Source organism: Cynoglossus semilaevis, chromosome 2, assembly GCF_000523025.1.
Source record: "Cynoglossus semilaevis isolate Cse_v1.0 chromosome 2, Cse_v1.0, whole genome shotgun sequence".
NCBI lineage: Eukaryota > Metazoa > Chordata > Actinopteri > Pleuronectiformes > Cynoglossidae > Cynoglossus > Cynoglossus semilaevis.
The window spans coordinates 13,999,235-14,016,152 of NC_024308.1; the positions used below are offsets into that span (position 1 = coordinate 13,999,235).

The 16,918-nt window shown below is 38.9% G+C and overlaps 1 protein-coding gene and 1 long non-coding RNA gene across 2 annotated transcripts in view; both read left to right on the forward strand.

Annotated features, from left to right (window-relative positions):
• The window catches only part of LOC103399890 (1-phosphatidylinositol 4,5-bisphosphate phosphodiesterase gamma-1-like), a 784,699-nt gene that overhangs the window by 703,323 nt on the left and 64,458 nt on the right, over positions 1-16,918 (forward strand).
• The window catches only part of LOC103399885 (uncharacterized), a 42,920-nt gene continuing 32,410 nt past the window's right edge, over positions 6,409-16,918 (forward strand). Inside the window, exons 1-2 of the long non-coding RNA XR_523722.2 lie at positions 6,409-6,507; positions 12,026-12,159. This is a non-coding gene — a long non-coding RNA (uncharacterized LOC103399885). The remainder of the gene's footprint in view (positions 6,508-12,025; positions 12,160-16,918) is intronic.

Consider the following 16,918-nt stretch of genomic DNA (forward strand, 5'->3'; position numbering starts at 1 on the left):
TGAATTTGCAATGTAATGTCAGTTGGGTACAAGGTTGCATTCTAGTGGCTGAAAAGCTATATGAATGTGAAATTGGACACGACTCCCCTCTTGCTGCTCAGTTAATCGAGTTTTTTGCATGCATGGAGGGTTTTGGTGATGATCACAGAGCTGTAACCACACAGGCCCTACAAGACCAGGGGTGGGCATTGTGCCTGCACAGTTGCAGGAGCATTGCAACAGAGCAGGCAAGGGAGGTGTTTGCCTGAGGACTATGTCCCTACACTCTTACACAATGTCACACAAATCACTCAGTCAAGCCACTCTCCAGCATATGTCTCAGTTTTGTTTTATTGTTATGTTTTATGTATCATTACTATGATTCATAAATATATAGCACAGATGAAGCTGTTGTGGTGCTGAAACTTTTTACATTTTGTATGTAATTTTCTAAAATTATTTGAAAATGACATTTTGAGTTAACTTCGAAATGTCACAGCTGAGTTGAAACAACTCGACACCAAATACGAATGCAACAGAAACAGACTTTGAATGCCAAAATATGTTAATGGCTAATGGTAATGGAAATATGAAAGAGAAAAATGATCATTTCAGTTTCATATTTATACAAAGAAGCCAAACATATTTTTGCTACAAGATACTAATAATAGTAAAATGTCATTTTACTCCTGGTTAAGTAAATGACATCTAGAGTTGTTTGCTGTCTTAGTGCACAGAAATCTGTCAGCAGACCCGGCGTGACAACATGCAAAAGCTATTGCTATAGTGATTTCCATTAGAAAATCATTAAAAGGAGTTTACATTATGTATCCTCTTGGATATGTGGTTGGTGTGGAGGAGGTACAGTATGTAGTGGATAAATGAAAAAAAAACAATTATTCTCTATTTTACTTCTGTTCTTATTATTGTTACCAACGTGTTTGGCTTCCCTTGAGTTATTAGAGGTTAAACCACTAACCTCGACTCCCAAGAGTTTTCCCTTTTAAAATCAATAGACTATTGGAACGCCTGTGACAACAGAGCTTCATCTTACTTTTAAGCCACCACAGTCTTTACCCTGTTATTAAACGTTGATCCATGAGCTACAAAACTGAACTAGATAGAGTCGTATAGGTCAATAAATTAGTCGGCCGTACTGAAGGTGGCGGTGTGGTCTCTATGAAGTAGTAAAAGGACACCTCGGAAACCTCCTTCTTTACATGTTAGGTCGGGAGCATACAGTGAAGCAAACAGGCAACGTCTTGAAATGTATATTAAACATGTCTCAAATCCATACAACATTCTGTTTATTTTCTCATTTCTTACTCAAAAACCGTTCAGAATCTATAATGTATTTCTTCTGCAGGCTATAGAGTAAGAGGCATAGTTTTGTTTGTGGTCACACTACAGTACGCCAGTCTTATTGACCTTGCTTCACACAATAGACATCATTCATCTGATCTGCTACAAACACAGGCAGCAGAACTGTGCGAATCTCTGAGGTGAAGCTCAAAGAAAGATGATGCCTTCATGTCAGGACATATCAGCGGCGGTAGTTTCAGACTATTTGGTGTCTTGGGCCAAGGAGACCATGACCCTATTTCCAGCCTTTAACTCTTCTGCAGCATGTATTTGTTAAAAAAAACACGCACATCACCTGATGGGAAAAGTAAAAACAAGTGGAACATTTTTAATCCATAAAAATGAGCATGGGCACACACATACAGGATGTATTCAAAAGAAAGACAAAGACAAATACCTAAAATTGAAGATACTCACAGTACATCAACCACATTAGACTTACCTAGACCAAGGACCACCGTATATGACATATAATTCAATAAGGCCCCTCTAAGTTACTATAATCCTCTATCACACCAACTATCTCAACTCTAGCTATCATTAAAACCAGTGTAAATTACAGACCCGCGCAGGAAGAGTGACAAGACCATGAGTCGAACCTGACCCCCACGCTCCTCCACCTGCTCCTACAGCCTGGGTTTGAGACTCAGCAGCAGTAGACCGAACATACATGACACAAGGGCTGCAAGGCACCCACCCAAACATGACCAAACCAATTAGCACCTAATAAAATAAATAAATAAATAAAACATCCGGTGTTGCCATGTTAAAAACTGCTTCAGCACACCATTGTAAACTAGCTGAGCCTGGAAGTTACAGTTCAAAAAGACGGCCCACTCCGTTAATTTCAGTATTACTGTGTATCTGTGAACCAGGAAAAAGCTTGCAACAATTATTTTTTGTAGAAAAAGCTAAAATCTCTTTATGCATCTAGGCAGTAAAACTGATAAAGTACAGCACGACGTGGCTTCATGCTGTGTTCCTGTGTTTAAAATCAAGGAGCTTAAAGTAAATAGGTTATGAAAAAACACACACACACAATTGGGAAGTAAAGAGGATGAAGTAACACATAACAAGTTTTTACAAGGTACACAGCACGAGACTTCTTACTAGCCCCGGGCCTATTTTCAGCCTGCAGTACAGCTGCCTTAGACCTGGCTGATGCATTGCGTTGAGGTCTGTCATGAGTTCTCTGTACTGGGTTGTGTATCTCAATGAGGGGCCTTTGTTGCATGTGTCATGAGGTTCCTTCAGTGCTGCAGAGTTGAAGAAAGCTCCAGGCTCACAACACCCCCCTCCCCCCACGCCCTCCCCGATTCCGAAGGCCTGACACTCCTATTAGGAATGAACGAGGAGGAATTTGCCTTACCTTGGCAAAAGATCTCTCATAACGCCTGACAGCCATGGCAGCTCGTCATGGCAGCTCGCTGATAAGAACTCTGCAACGTCCTGCTCCTCCGCCGCCTCCTCTTCCTCCTGTTGCTGCTGCCATCAGCAGCCCTTAACTCCTGGGATGGGCACAAAACCAATTTTAAACAAGCCTGAGGGCTAAATCATTAAAGGCTGCAGTACCCATAGGCTTGAAGGTTATTGATTTTGCTCTCAGTCTTGGTAAAAATTAAGAAAATGTTAGTGCGTGAATATTTGTATAGACAGAGAACAGTTTAAAAGAAAAGAGCTGTCTCCTACCCAGTCGCTGTGTGTGAGTAAAAGAGGGGGGTGTGTGTATTAGTGCTGCAGTGTTCAGCACGAATACAGTACACCCTGCTTTTAGTGACAGCGGGGAAGAGGAGTGTGGCTATTCCTCACTTAAATAGTCCTATAAAATTCCTGCACATTAGGCCGGAAACAAATGTAAAGTGTCACATGCATCACAGCCGGATGTGCAGGTGGAAGAGGGAGAAGCACTTTGCTCCAGAATAGTTTATCCGTAAATGTTTCAAATGAATTGCATTTGCCAGTGTCCCATAGTCAACTGGTGAGAGTTGGTTGTTTTTGGTAGGATTAGTCATTACGGTTTTAAACGCTGGATGTGAGGAATGAAAGTAAGTAGACTTTAGCTCAAACATATACTGTTTACTATACCTGACAGAGTGGCATACACTACCGCGCATGTGCCTGTAGGAATCTGCAGATTTACCTCACAGCTGGGTGAAAGTACGTTGTTACAATAAATTGCAATTACAGTTTTGCAACAGATCTGATGTATTGCTGCTACTGACTCTAGTGTATACTGAAGTTTAAAGAAGCCTCTGGAACCTCCTCTGTATCTGCTACATTAGATGTACCACCTAGAGCTACTGTGTGTGTGTGTTTATGTTATACTTTAACTTTGTGACACCCATGGGTAGAACAGCCTCAGAGCGGACATTTGTGACAAAGACAGTTATTTTCCGAATCGTGGAAGGTATTTCTAATATAGTGCATCACTTTGCATCAACTCTCTTTAGTTGCCACAACTAGTGAGGTTATTCCAGAGCACAGAGCAAAGTGAGTGACGAGAAAAAGTAAAAAATGAAAAACACACAAGTCAATTTAGAATTTTCTATTCAATGTCCAACCCCCCCCTCCTGGAAAGCCCCTAACTACACCGCTGCCATTTCATTTTCCCGGCTGACACACCATGTAAAATTGATCAATACAAACTTGTCACCTCCAGCAGACAGGAGAGGAGAGATGGAACGACAGGTAACTGCATGCACAACAATCAGTGAACCCAGGAGAGTCTGTTGTGAGTAGTTTCATTTTCTGGTACCGCAGCCTTCTACATATAAATATGAACTTTATATTACTTTCTGTTTTGTGATCTTTACATGCTCGAGGAGTACAGCAGAAAATATACACTTATTATTATTATTATTAATGAGGGAGTTTTACAGTAATGGAGGATTAAAGACCGGTCCCAGTATCTCCTAATGTTGCTGATAGTGTCCATCTAAAGGCATAAAGTTACGGTCACACCCCTAACAGAAAGAGATTGCCAAGTCCAATCAAGTTGTGTCTCCCTGGCAGTGATGAGCGAGTGGCCGGTCCCTTCCTCAGCCTGTCCACTGGGACCAGTGAAGACAGAAGTCAGTCAGATGAAACTGATGCCGACATCAGGTGGAGAATCCACTTACAGCCTGTCTCGCCTGAGCTCCCTTTGACTGCTGCTGCACTCTGACATGCTGCCATGCCTCCGTGAGACAGTTCTATTTCTCAGGACTCTCCAAAGGTGGTGTTCAGCAGCGACTAAGCACCACCAAACGATCTTATCAATTGTTTGATTATTTCAGCCATAAAGAAGGACGTGATGATGGACGTGACTGAGAAGAAAACAGGGAGTTGGTGAGAATCACAGCGTCTTGGCAGGGAGTCTGTTACTTGGTGATTATGCAGATAGATCTGCGACTGTTAGGAGAGTAGAAGAAAAAAAAAGTAATCTCTGATCATGCTGCTTAGGTAACCTTGGTTTCAAGGGCATTATTTTAATCCGTGTTCCTTCTTGATTCAAGCACCACCTACTGGGAATGAGTCACACACGTGTGTATGGTGTGATGAAACCACAGAAAGGTGTGATGTAGAATTTCATCGTTCCAGTCAGAGGGCACAGATTTGCCCTGTAAATACTGGGTGTACCAGTGAAGCTGCGTAGACATTTACAGTAAAGAAAGATCATTAAGGAAGGTTGTGTTTGTTTATGTGTAACAAATAGACTTCTAGTGGCCTTCCTGGGCCAATTTGTTCAACTTTGACAGTAGCCATCGGCCAAATGTGGGCTACACCCTTGACAGTTCACTAGTCCATCCCAGGGCGATATATAGAGACAAACAACCATTTATGCCCACACTCACACCTACGATTGATTTAGAGTGAAAATTCACCTGTGTAGCTGTACTGTGGAGGGGTAAAGGAGTACCAGAAGAAAACAAAATAAAACAAACAAAATAATATAATAAAATAATAATAACTAGTTATCTTTTAGCAGTGGATGTAAACAGTCATATTTAAGAATACAAAAATAAAATATGATTATATACAATTAAAATACATATATTATTATTATCTGATTATTGTTGTTGTTATTGTTATCATTAATAATGATGTTATTATTACATGTATACAATTCTGTTTCTAATGTAATCCAAATGTCCTTGTTCTAATTATAATTATTCATTCACAGTCAGTTTTTATGACTGTATTGACACTGAAGTGAAGGGAAAATGCAGCCCAATGACTCTCAGCACTGATCTAGGATGTACAAGAATGTTATACCAGCTCATACACACAGATAGTGAAAATTGTCCTACACTACACTACCCACGCATGCACACACCCACCTTCGCACACTAAAGACTGCATATCTAATTCACTGAAGCTCTCACACAGGGCCATTTATGAACAGCATGAAAAGAGCCTCCTCCATTTGTGAAGGTGTGCAGTTCAAAGAGTGAGAGACGTGGCACTTTCATATGGTTTAGAATCACACAAATTTTCCAATATTTCAACAAACTAAATACAAAAAAAAAAGTTTTTTTCATAAACACAAGAAGGTAAAGATGATCACGTTAAGTTAGGGAATTCACAGTATTTTGGAAGTGAAAAGTAAATTTTACTTAAATACTGATCAATGTGTCGCTTTGGCCCACAGTCAATGTCTCTGTCATTGATGTGGAACCCCAGGGTTCCACATCAATGACAGAGACAGAATTTAAGAATTTAAAATGCACCACATTTCAAGACACTCTTTTACGTGTGCAACAAAAAGAAACAAATTATCAGTGACAGGAGGAAAGGTCAGAAGCATGACCACAGAGTGGAACAAGTGTGTTGACTAGATTTAACTAATCAACCTCCAAACATGTATTTTTTTATACACCTGAACTGAACAGCTTGTGTAGACTTCCACAAATGTGTTATTCAGACAATAGAACCAACGGAAACCACTGAACATGTACAGTAAGTGACACATTAAAACGTATTTAAAAGCTGTAATGAAATATGCAAATTTAAGATGCGCACGTGACTCCTAAAGCCTGCGACATTTGACTATATGAATGCGGAAGTTACGTAGACCGGCTTTTGCCAGGTGAGGTGGCGTGTGTCCGTGCAGAGAATCAGCTCCAGGTGCAACTTGAAAGGAAGTTACTAAATGTGCGCACCCTTTGCAACGGTAGCGAAATATGCGTAAGTTTGGATGTGTATGTGTTTGTGCATGTGCGTGTTATATGAAACGAGCTGAGAATAGCGTGTGTGCACAGTAATCTTTATCAAGGCCGCGTGCTTCGGACGCACAGTCGAGTGCTTGAATCCGCCGCCAGCAGCATATCTTAAGTTGTTGTAGGAAAGTCCTTTAATCTCACGATTAACACAAATGTTTGCTGAAAATGACATGTCTGTATCTGAAAACAACAGCACAACACGTACAGTGACTATCCACGCTCATCATGGTGAACCGTAAATATTTAATGTTGTTGTTTATGTCAGGTTTTACTGTCGCTGCATGACAGATAAATGATGAAAGATGACGTGTCATGAGTCAGACAAGTTTTTAATTTTTTGCATGGTGCAACACAGAGCACATTTCCATATGAATTGTATTTTACTGTGTTTTAGGTTAAACATTTATTTACTATGGGAAATATCTCATTAATGTAAATAATCAATATCCTCTTGTCAATCTAAATGAAATAAGTCAAATATCTATTTCACGAACTCTGATTTCCTGCTTCACGTGCCCTGCCTTATCCACATCCTTTATCAGAGGAAAGCTGTCATGACTGGTGATTTAACACTAAATTATTAACCAATGACTGACGGGCAAAGGCTTTGCTGCCAGGTAATGGCATCTGTGTCCTGACCCTGTAACAGAAAGCACATGAAGAAAAATTAACGAGACACTGATGTCCATCCTTTTCATCTGCAGTAAATGATCCTGCTGCAGAAAAGTGAAAGGTTATGGGGGCGAGTGAAAGTCTGCATCAAATATTAATGAAAAGGAGCGTGGGATTATTTGGAGTGTGCATTATTAATGATGACATTGGTCGAGTCGGGCTGAGTGAAGGACATCGTCTCTGGACAGGCCATGGTGTAGAGACCTTATGCTGGAATTATGCTTATGCTTATTGCATATTCATGAATTTATTTCAATTTACCATAGATCAGGGAACACAGTAATATGCTGTATTATGTGATGTTGAATGTGAAACCTGGTCGTGCTTCTACAGTGTGTAACACAACTAAAAACAGGTTAGTGAAATAAAATTGTTGTCGATATCTCAGAGCTGTGACTGATGTTCATTAAAGTCAAACCGAGGGCCAACTACAGGTTCATTTAACAGCAGATGTTGTAGTTGTTGTGTTGTTGCAGTTGAAGTGTTGTTGAGGTTTGTCGTTTCATCATTGTAGTCTTATGGTTCTTGTCGAGGTTCTGTTGACGTGACGTGTGTCCTTTCAGTCACCACTAATGGTTAGCTTGAAGTCAGGGCAGTCAATGAAGTCTGTCCAGTGGTCATTGCAGTTGGTCTGTCAAGGTTGGTTGCAGCAGTTGGTGAGGTTGCTGGGGGTCCTTTGGCGTGGTCAATGTAGTCAGTGCTGTTGCTGCGGTCACTGTGGTGGATGTCCTTGTATCACTGCAGGTTGCTCGTTAGCAAATTATTATAAGTTTGCAAGTTACAAAAATGTATATATATAATATAATTTGTTTCTTTGATGCATATAAAAACCAGAGAGAATTAGAGAAATTTGGGTTTGTAGAAAAATATTTCTTTAAATATCAGTTTGTCTATAAATCAACTTGGATGATAGTAGTTCTCTACTATCATCTAAGTTTCTATGTATTCCCTGAACTACTACTGATCCAAAAAAGATTTAAATTAAATAAAATGTAGGTGAGTTTTAATTGTGTCTATAGCATCAATTAAAATCCTTCCCATATCCTGTGATATACGAGTGAAAATATTTATTTATTTTAAGATTTGAATACCATAATAAAGATAACTTATGGAGCAGAAGAGAAATTGATTCATAGCCAAACATTAGATGTAGCTTGAGTACATTTGGAATGCAAATACAGCAAAATATAATATAATACCATAATACTATTTCTATCAAAATACTAAAAGCTGTGCCTTTCACAAAGCACTGGAAATTACACAGAAATCAACCAGACTTTACTATGTCTTTTAAAAACCGACAGATCATAAACAACTACCAGCAATTATGACGTTGGTTCATTTATGTAAGTGGTGATCAGTGCTTCCAATCAAAGACCACCCCCCAGGGGGCGGGGGGCATCGATCTACTCAGGGCTACAGAGAGAGACCTTGCTTTGATGTTAGTCCATAAATATAACACACTCATGTGGTAAATTATGACTGGTTGTCAAACAAGTAGCTAAAGAACATTAGCATTGAAAAATACCTAGAGTGAGAACACTCCTCTTTTTTTTTCCACAGAAAATATTCCACCTTCCTCTGGATACAGGTGGAACCCACTCTGATTAGCATAACAGACTGTAATCTGTTTAAAGCTCATTTATAACTATGTGTAGTAAACAGCACCTGGACATTGACTGAACACCAAGGTCCTGCAACTGCAAGAGTGAAATGAGGCTTGTTCCTAGTTGACGATGAAAGTTGAAGATATACAATGAGTATCAAACACAGTCCAGCCTTTGTTCAGGCAGAATGTAGAAAAGATAATTTTACTGATGAACTATGTTATCAATCGGTGACGGTTTGCACCATTTGTGAGTTCACAATTGCAAATAATTGTATAAAAAAAAAAATCCATTGGGACAACTCCACGTTTCATTCTCGTTCAGGTCTTCATTCAGAGATGTGTCCTGACATGCTGAGGTCTAAAGTCTTTGCTGTCTTGCACTGAGAAACTAACGGTTTGAATCTCCCCATGTGACCCTGAAAAGAAAGCAGCAGTAGAAGATGAATGAATGTGGATATTTCTTTGTCAGGTTAACCACAAAGTAGTTAGGCTAGAGCCATATGTTCTTGTCCTTTGTAGGTGGTGGGTGTTTGCTCTGTCAGCTGCTTCCTTTACTGCAATCACTGATTTTGATACTTGTTTTTTATTTTAGGATTTCAAATTAAACTTAAATATTAGTGGTTAAAACGATGCATCTGTTAACATTTCCTACTATTGACAGGCCATTTAAATAAAGACTGGCAGATCGAGCTGAGTGTAATTTGTTCAAAGTTAACAGTTTAATTACAGGTGGCTTCTCAGGCCCAGACAATCTAATCTATGCATGTAGATAATCACAGACACAAATATTGGCTACTGTGTGAAACTCAGCACTTATGCAATTTATTTCACAACTCATTGACATTAGATATTGAGGTATGTCTGGGTTAAACCACCTCAATTATCTCCCTAATCTAACAAGGCGGAGGAGAAATCAATTTCTCTCCATTGCTGTAGAGGAGACCGGGAAGATATTTGGAATTCTGGGCAGATCTCAGAAGACAAAACCAATTTGGGTTTTTCTTCAAAAGCTTAAATCAGCAAATTTTTCTAGAGTTGAAGGGATTTGTTAACAGGTTCGGCATCTAATTCACCCCGGTAAATTCATGAGCACATCGACAGTGTGACCCTGAGAGCAGACAGACTTTGACAGCATCAAGTCGACTGAACCATAAAAATGTAGAAACAGAAAAGACATTATATATATATATATATATATTTGTACTGTTCATTTGATGGTCATTATTCATGGGACACGTGTGCGTGTGTGTGTGTGTGTGTGTGTGCGTATACATATATAAATGTAGTATATATCAAATTTAAGTTTTGTTTTCTTTTCGTGCTTGGCAGAGTACTGACCAAATAATCAAAGCAATGGTTTCCATTGTGGTTTCTCAGCAAAAGGGGAAATACTTTTGTTTTTATATTGTGCATTCAGTGGAAAATTGTGAAATTATTCCTAATGCCATTTGAAATCCTGGGTGTGTGTGTGTGTGTGTGTGCGTATACATATATAAATGTAGTATATATCAAATTTAAGTTTTGTTTTCTTTTCGTGCTTGGCAGAGTACTGACCAAATAATCAAAGCAATGGTTTCCATTGTGGTTTCTCAGCAAAAGGGGAAATACTTTTGTTTTTATATTGTGCATTCAGTGGAAAATTGTGAAATTATTCCTAATGCCATTTGAAATCCTGGTTCGTTAAATAGATTTTTTTTTTTTTTTACTGGTTTGTAGTCGAAACAGACTGTGATCAAATTTAAGTTTTGTTTTCTTTTCGAAACAGACTGTGTTTTTATTGTACTTTTCTCATACTAGTTTTTGCAACGCAGACAAACCTCAGACTCCTGGTGCTGTACGTACTTCTTGGCAGTATCCCCCTATATTGATACAGTTTTTGCTGTAGAAGTATACATCATGTTCCTGGTACAATCTTGTGTTGTACACAGTAGACAGTTCTAGGCACTTTACTGTACAATGCTGCTGGTTCTAATTTTTGTGATTTGCCAATTTTATCTGGTACTGGTTTGGATTCCTGACCTGTCTCGGTTATCAGTTTTTGCAGTGTAAATTGACACACTCTGGTTGTGTTCTCATCTCATCTTAAAGGAACGTAAAGTACCAACAGCCAGTATGGTTTATTTTATGGAGGACAGGGAAGAAGGAGAGATCAGATAGGAAGAGCTGTGTTGCATTTTACAAACAACAGTTTGTCCAGAACTTGGAGCTGATTAATTCAGCCTCACATCTGATAACTCAGATAAAAGTTAGTTGAATGATAAAACCAAACCCAGATTGAGGTTCAGGGACATTATCGGAGCTTCCTCAGCAGCAGCACAGCCATTACTAAGTTCTGTCTTAACTTTTTACTGCGGAGAAACTGCTTTATTCCAGCAACAAGTTATAGGGTTTTATTTAACACTGTTCATCTTGGAGTGTTAGTTTTAGTATTATATTACTATTTTCTACCCTCAAACACTGTTTTACATTAGCATGAATAAATATAATAAAAACTTGGAACTGTGTTGTCTGTTTTCAGACAACAGCAGGCAAAACAAGCTTTGGAAGATTTAGCGTTTATTGGAATTCCATTGTTTCCATCTGCAGCTAGGTTAAAGTTTAAAGTGATTATCAATATCGCATCATTAGCATCTTCAGTTGCCTGTAGGACACAGCTATCATCTAATGTCTCTAATTCTGTAGATGCTCCTCAGTAGGCCATGTTACAATCACCATGATGGTAATGATGATAACAAAAACATCTGGGAAATGCTCGTTAACCACCGTGTTTTCTTGTACAGTATTACAGCAGCAGCAGGTGACGTCTGCTCTTCTAATATCAAAACTGCTGTTATCTTCCCAGTGTCAATGCTGGCTAATCACAAACGTGTATTGTAGCCTGTACACAGAATTTAAAATAAATTCACCATCTGTTCATGACTTAAAGTGTTTATTCAGAAGAGACAATGCAGGTAATGCAGCGCTTATTAATCTTTATGTAAATCAGCTAAAGGACACGTAAGAATTATGAAGAGATCCTGAATGCCTTTGTGCACAGAACTGTGAATTTAAACTTCCCATTATTTTAAGATTGTTAAATCTTAAAATAATTAAGTGTATTTTACACCACACTGGCCCATCATTATGGGGCCGTTTTTGCTATATGTTTATTTATATATAATAAAGCAATGATAATAACCTTTATAATCTCTTATGCCTGCAGGTGAGGAACAAATACAGCATGTACTGCTCAGTCACAGCAGTATCAACAGTAGGGCTGGAGCCGACCACCTAAAGTGACAAACATGCAGAACCAAGTCCAGAAGATCATTCTGTGGACATCCTGTCAAGTATAAGGTTAGTAGGAATTACGATTGACATGGAAGTAAGCTATTTTTTTTCTTCATTGTTATGTTGGCACCAAGCTGCGTCTTTCAAACATTTACAAAGGAAAATTTTATTTCAGATTTTGTCCTTTGAAATTTAAGTGGCTAGACCCAGCAGTCACCACAGTTATGTTGACCTGGTACAGCCCCCCCACACCTCGGTTAAAGAGTTCTTCTGCTCCGCCGGTATAGCAGTCCCAATTTTTGCACGGCGCACTGACTTTTTTTGGGAGCTGCAATAACCAGTGTGTAGAAACATTATTTGCAAGGAAGCGATGCGTTTTCCCCTCCAGGGTGGACCTGGTGGTGTGTTGGTGACAGTGAGAGATGAGGGCAGGTGCAAGTGCAAAAGACGATCAACCGCATGGAGGATATAGAAATAGAGCGGGAAACCAGAGCAGAACAAGCACATAATCACTAGAATGTTTGGCAGTGCTTTATAAAATCAAACGTGTGTTAAAGATGGTTAGTGTTCATACATTACAGCAAGAGGTCCGACAGTTTGATCCTCCGTGTTACTTGATGATCTTTCCGTTTGGAGTTTACATGTTCTCACTGCGTTCTGCGGGTACTAATATACAGGGTTTTTAATAAGTCACACTTAACGACCATGTGAGTGAGAATGGTTGTTTGTCTCTATCATGTCACCCTGTGATGGACTGGCAAACAGTATGCACAATGGTAGAACATGCATCAATTAAAATGTAAGTTTTGCAGGTGAAAAATACTTATTCATCTTGTATGATGAATGAAAATACAAGAAGATCATTGGTTTCCTGGTTTAGTGCAGATTAGCAGAACATGCAGGTTAGGGATTAGTATGGTGGGACCATAGACCATAGTCGTGAGTCTGCATGCACATGGCTACTGGTCTGCACATGTGACCCTGTGATGGCCTTACAAACTGTCCAAACTCTCATTGAGGATTGCTGAGATTTGCTCCAGCTCTTGTGTTGCTTAAAATAATTATGAAATGAAAGACATGTTATTGGCAACTATTGTGTTCTAATTTTGATTTTCTGATTGTCAGCCTGAGAGCAAATGATGTTTCCATTCATGTTCTAGAGCAGCAGCCCAGGGCAGTAGACAGTTTCTAGGTATCTAAAAAAGACTGAAAGATAACAAGAAAAAGTTAAATCAGACCTGAGCTGAATGAATAACAACGTAATGTCCTAAATAGTATGAGTTTTAACCACAGGTTGATGATAAAGTAATACAAAATACAAGCAGGTCACGGCGTCTAGTATATGTAGGGTTGTATGCAAAACGATACACAAACCTGCAACCCCACGTTTTCAATCTCTTGCTGCAGATTGACTTCAAAAGAGAATAAGAACGTCAATAAAGTCCTGGTATTTGTCTTCCTTTGTTTGATGCCAGATTGATAGGCTGTTCTCTCCAGGCACTGTAAATTCTACAACTACATGTTCTTTGTGCTCCGGGATTGATGTTGCTGCTGTTTCTCCAGGCAAGTTGATTTTCTGCTTCTTTTTCTTCTTGTTTTATCTCCTCTAGAATTAATGAAAGCAGATCTGAAAAGAAGTGCAAATGAAAAGTCCACGTGTGACGTTATATAGGGACTCATCGTTGGTCTTTCTTTCTTTCTTTCTTTCTTTCTTTCTTTCTTTCCTTCTTTCTTTCTTTCTTTCTTTCTTTTCGAGTACCAGACTTAAGTAAAATCTCCTCCCAAACATTACCCTTCTGTCCTCTGTGTATTTATTGAAGCCGGCATGCTCTGCCTTTGCTAACTCTAATGGTATTTGCACTCCTATTCATCCCGGCGGTCTGCCACAATTCAGTTGACTTTCATTTATCAAAGGGTCGTCTGCACAGGCTGCACAAACTCTTTATTGTGACCCAAATATTACAGCAGTTGGTCGCCATCCCAACATTTTATTACAGAGTCTGACTGGCAATGTGTCTTGAAGATGCTTTCATTATATGGAGGAAATTACTGCCATGCCAATATAATCACATGTACAACTCTGTAAACACACATTATTGTAAAAGGATTTCATAAAGTTGTCACTGTGTTCAGCAGTGTCTGTGTCTTTTGGGGCTTGGCTCCAAAAAAAAAAAAAAAAAGCATGATGCACATAAAAATAGGGAGTATTGATTTTCGTCTTCATCTTCTTAATGATGCAGATAAAAAAAAAGTAGTGTAAGGCCATGAGGTGATTTGGAACGTTTTGTTAGTCGTTGCCCTTTGAACTACAACACTAATCAGATGCTCACATTTTTGTTTCATTAAAAGCGAACACAATTCAATAAGTTGGCGAGAGCCTACAGGGACCTGATTAAAAATGCAGTTTTAGTAGTTACATATCTAAAATACTGGATTCTGTCCAATCAAAGTATCTATAACAGTTTTTTTAAATTGTCAATGATGAAAAAGATTAAACGTAGTCATTCCTCCACTTCCTCTTCTACTCTTTCTTATTCATTTTCTTCTGGCTGCTCTCTACCGGGATCGCCAACCATCTGTGTGTCATGTTCCTTCTTCATTGGGGTTTAGGCTGAAGACATGTAGCTGGTCCCATTTGCTGCTATCTTTTAGCTATTCTGAAAATAGGATTTTACCATTACCTGTAACACAGCCCAAATGGGAATTTTCTTTGGTCCCATTTTCTTTCTTAAGTTTCACCTCTAAATAATTTAGGGGGAAAGAATAATATTGATTGCAGTTTTAAAATAAGTTTTTGTCATTCAAATTTGTGTTGCTGAAGAGTTGGTGGTCTCTGTTGCCCGATTTCCTGTTCACAATGTGCCAGATGTTTTGATTAGGATCAGTCAAGCCCGAACGCTCCATGTCTATAAAGCCACACTTGTGTTAATTGAGTAAAGCAATTGCTGTGCAGAAAAGAAATCCTTAGAATCTTTGGGAAAATTAGTAATCTTGATATCATGTCAGCATATCCATTCATATATTCTCTACAAACCTTCTCGGGGTCACTGAAGCCAATTGGTCTTCAGGCAAGGGCAGGTGCATGTTTATCAAACAGAATGTAGTTTGTTGTTGTTGTTAAAGTGTTTTTGAATAAGAATAATTACTAGAATTGCTGACAGTATGGTAGCTGTGAGGATGCAAAGCCAATATCAGTCTTAAAGGCAGTATTCAGGACAATAAGTGAGCTGGGAAACATTCAGGGACACTGAAAATCTGTTTGCCACGTGGTGCAGTGGAGCTCAGACACCAAGGACAAATGCTAATCGGGTTAACGATGCAGCTTTTTATTTGGATCACTGAACATTTCTTATAAACTAACTCCAGTTCCGTCTGTTGTCACTAATATTTCCCTAAAGCATTCCATAGAACATCCATTTATTCTCGGAAAATAATTCTCTGCTGTATTCCGTGCCCAAGACAATTATTCAGGTGCTGTTTTCAAAGTCAGACAGTGAGGAACATTTTCCAGTTACTTCCACAGGAACTTTATGCAGCTCACATTCCCAGCAGTGACATCTGCCTTACATTATAAATGGATGAAGTCCTGCTTTGATCAGTCGTATCAGTCAATATGCATTTAAGATTTAATTTTGTATGCTTGTGCTATTGGCATGCGTCGACTGCTGGTATTTACAGCCTCCTGAGATCAAATTTCCTTGGCATTTTTAATCATAACAATACCCACAATAGACCTGAGGGCGTCCACAGTAGATGTGAATCTCCTAACAAACCTCTCCATCTAAATCAATGGTGGTACATTGTAATGTAAATTACCGTTTGGGCTTCAGGTTTGCAGCAGAGTGATTGAAAGTTCACACAGTCGGAACTGTGTGGCAGGCCTTTCTAATGGTAGCTCATAATTTCACAGATCAATGAGCATTATCTAAAGCTGTAAAAAAAAAAAAAAAAAAAAAAAAGGTTGAAAAAACAAGGTTGAATTTGTACTGGGGCCAAACTCAATATTCCACTCTTATTGTTCTGCGAGGTTAAGGTATTTTGAGTCTTGCCCTGCTGCCAAGTATCACATTTGAAGTACGGAATATGCTGCAGCGCTGAATGTTCAACCCACTTCGCTTGGTTTCTCATCAGAACTGGGATTTAGCTTTTGCAGAATTTTCTAAAAAAACACGGCTCACTGAGGCAGATTAACCAACCAGAGACAGGCAGCGGGGAACACAGGCAGCTGGAATCTGAGTGGATTCTGTTGATCCACAAAGACTTCATGGAAATAAAGTTGAAGGGATAACTTGACACTGCCTGAGTGTAAATGAATCATTCCATATGAGTGAGAAAAATCTTGATGATCATGTTGATGACTATAATCATTTGCATTTGATGATATTGTTACTTTTTACCAGAAAAAAAAAATGCCAGACCATCTCTCCTTCAAATCAACAATATCTTGTGTCACCAGTGCTTCATGTATTTTTATTCCAAAGTGCAAACTAGTGTGAAAATTAGTTGAAAAGGCAAAGTTATGTTTCCATCATCAATTCATAAGAATAATGAAGCTTCACTTTCTTTTCATGAGCATGAATTACACTTTGATCACAGGCTCATAAACAGGGCTGATTGTTATTACTACCACAATTATCTCTCTGGCAAGAATTAACCCCCAGGATATTACTTATTTAAATTCTTAAAACCACCAAAAGGGACGAAGGGATGGCTGCTATCGACAACTTTAATTGTGCCGAAAAACACCCATAAAGACCAGAGATTAACAAGATATGTCTCATTTAATTTATCCGTTTCATCTTCAGTGTCGTTCTTCCTGAAGTCT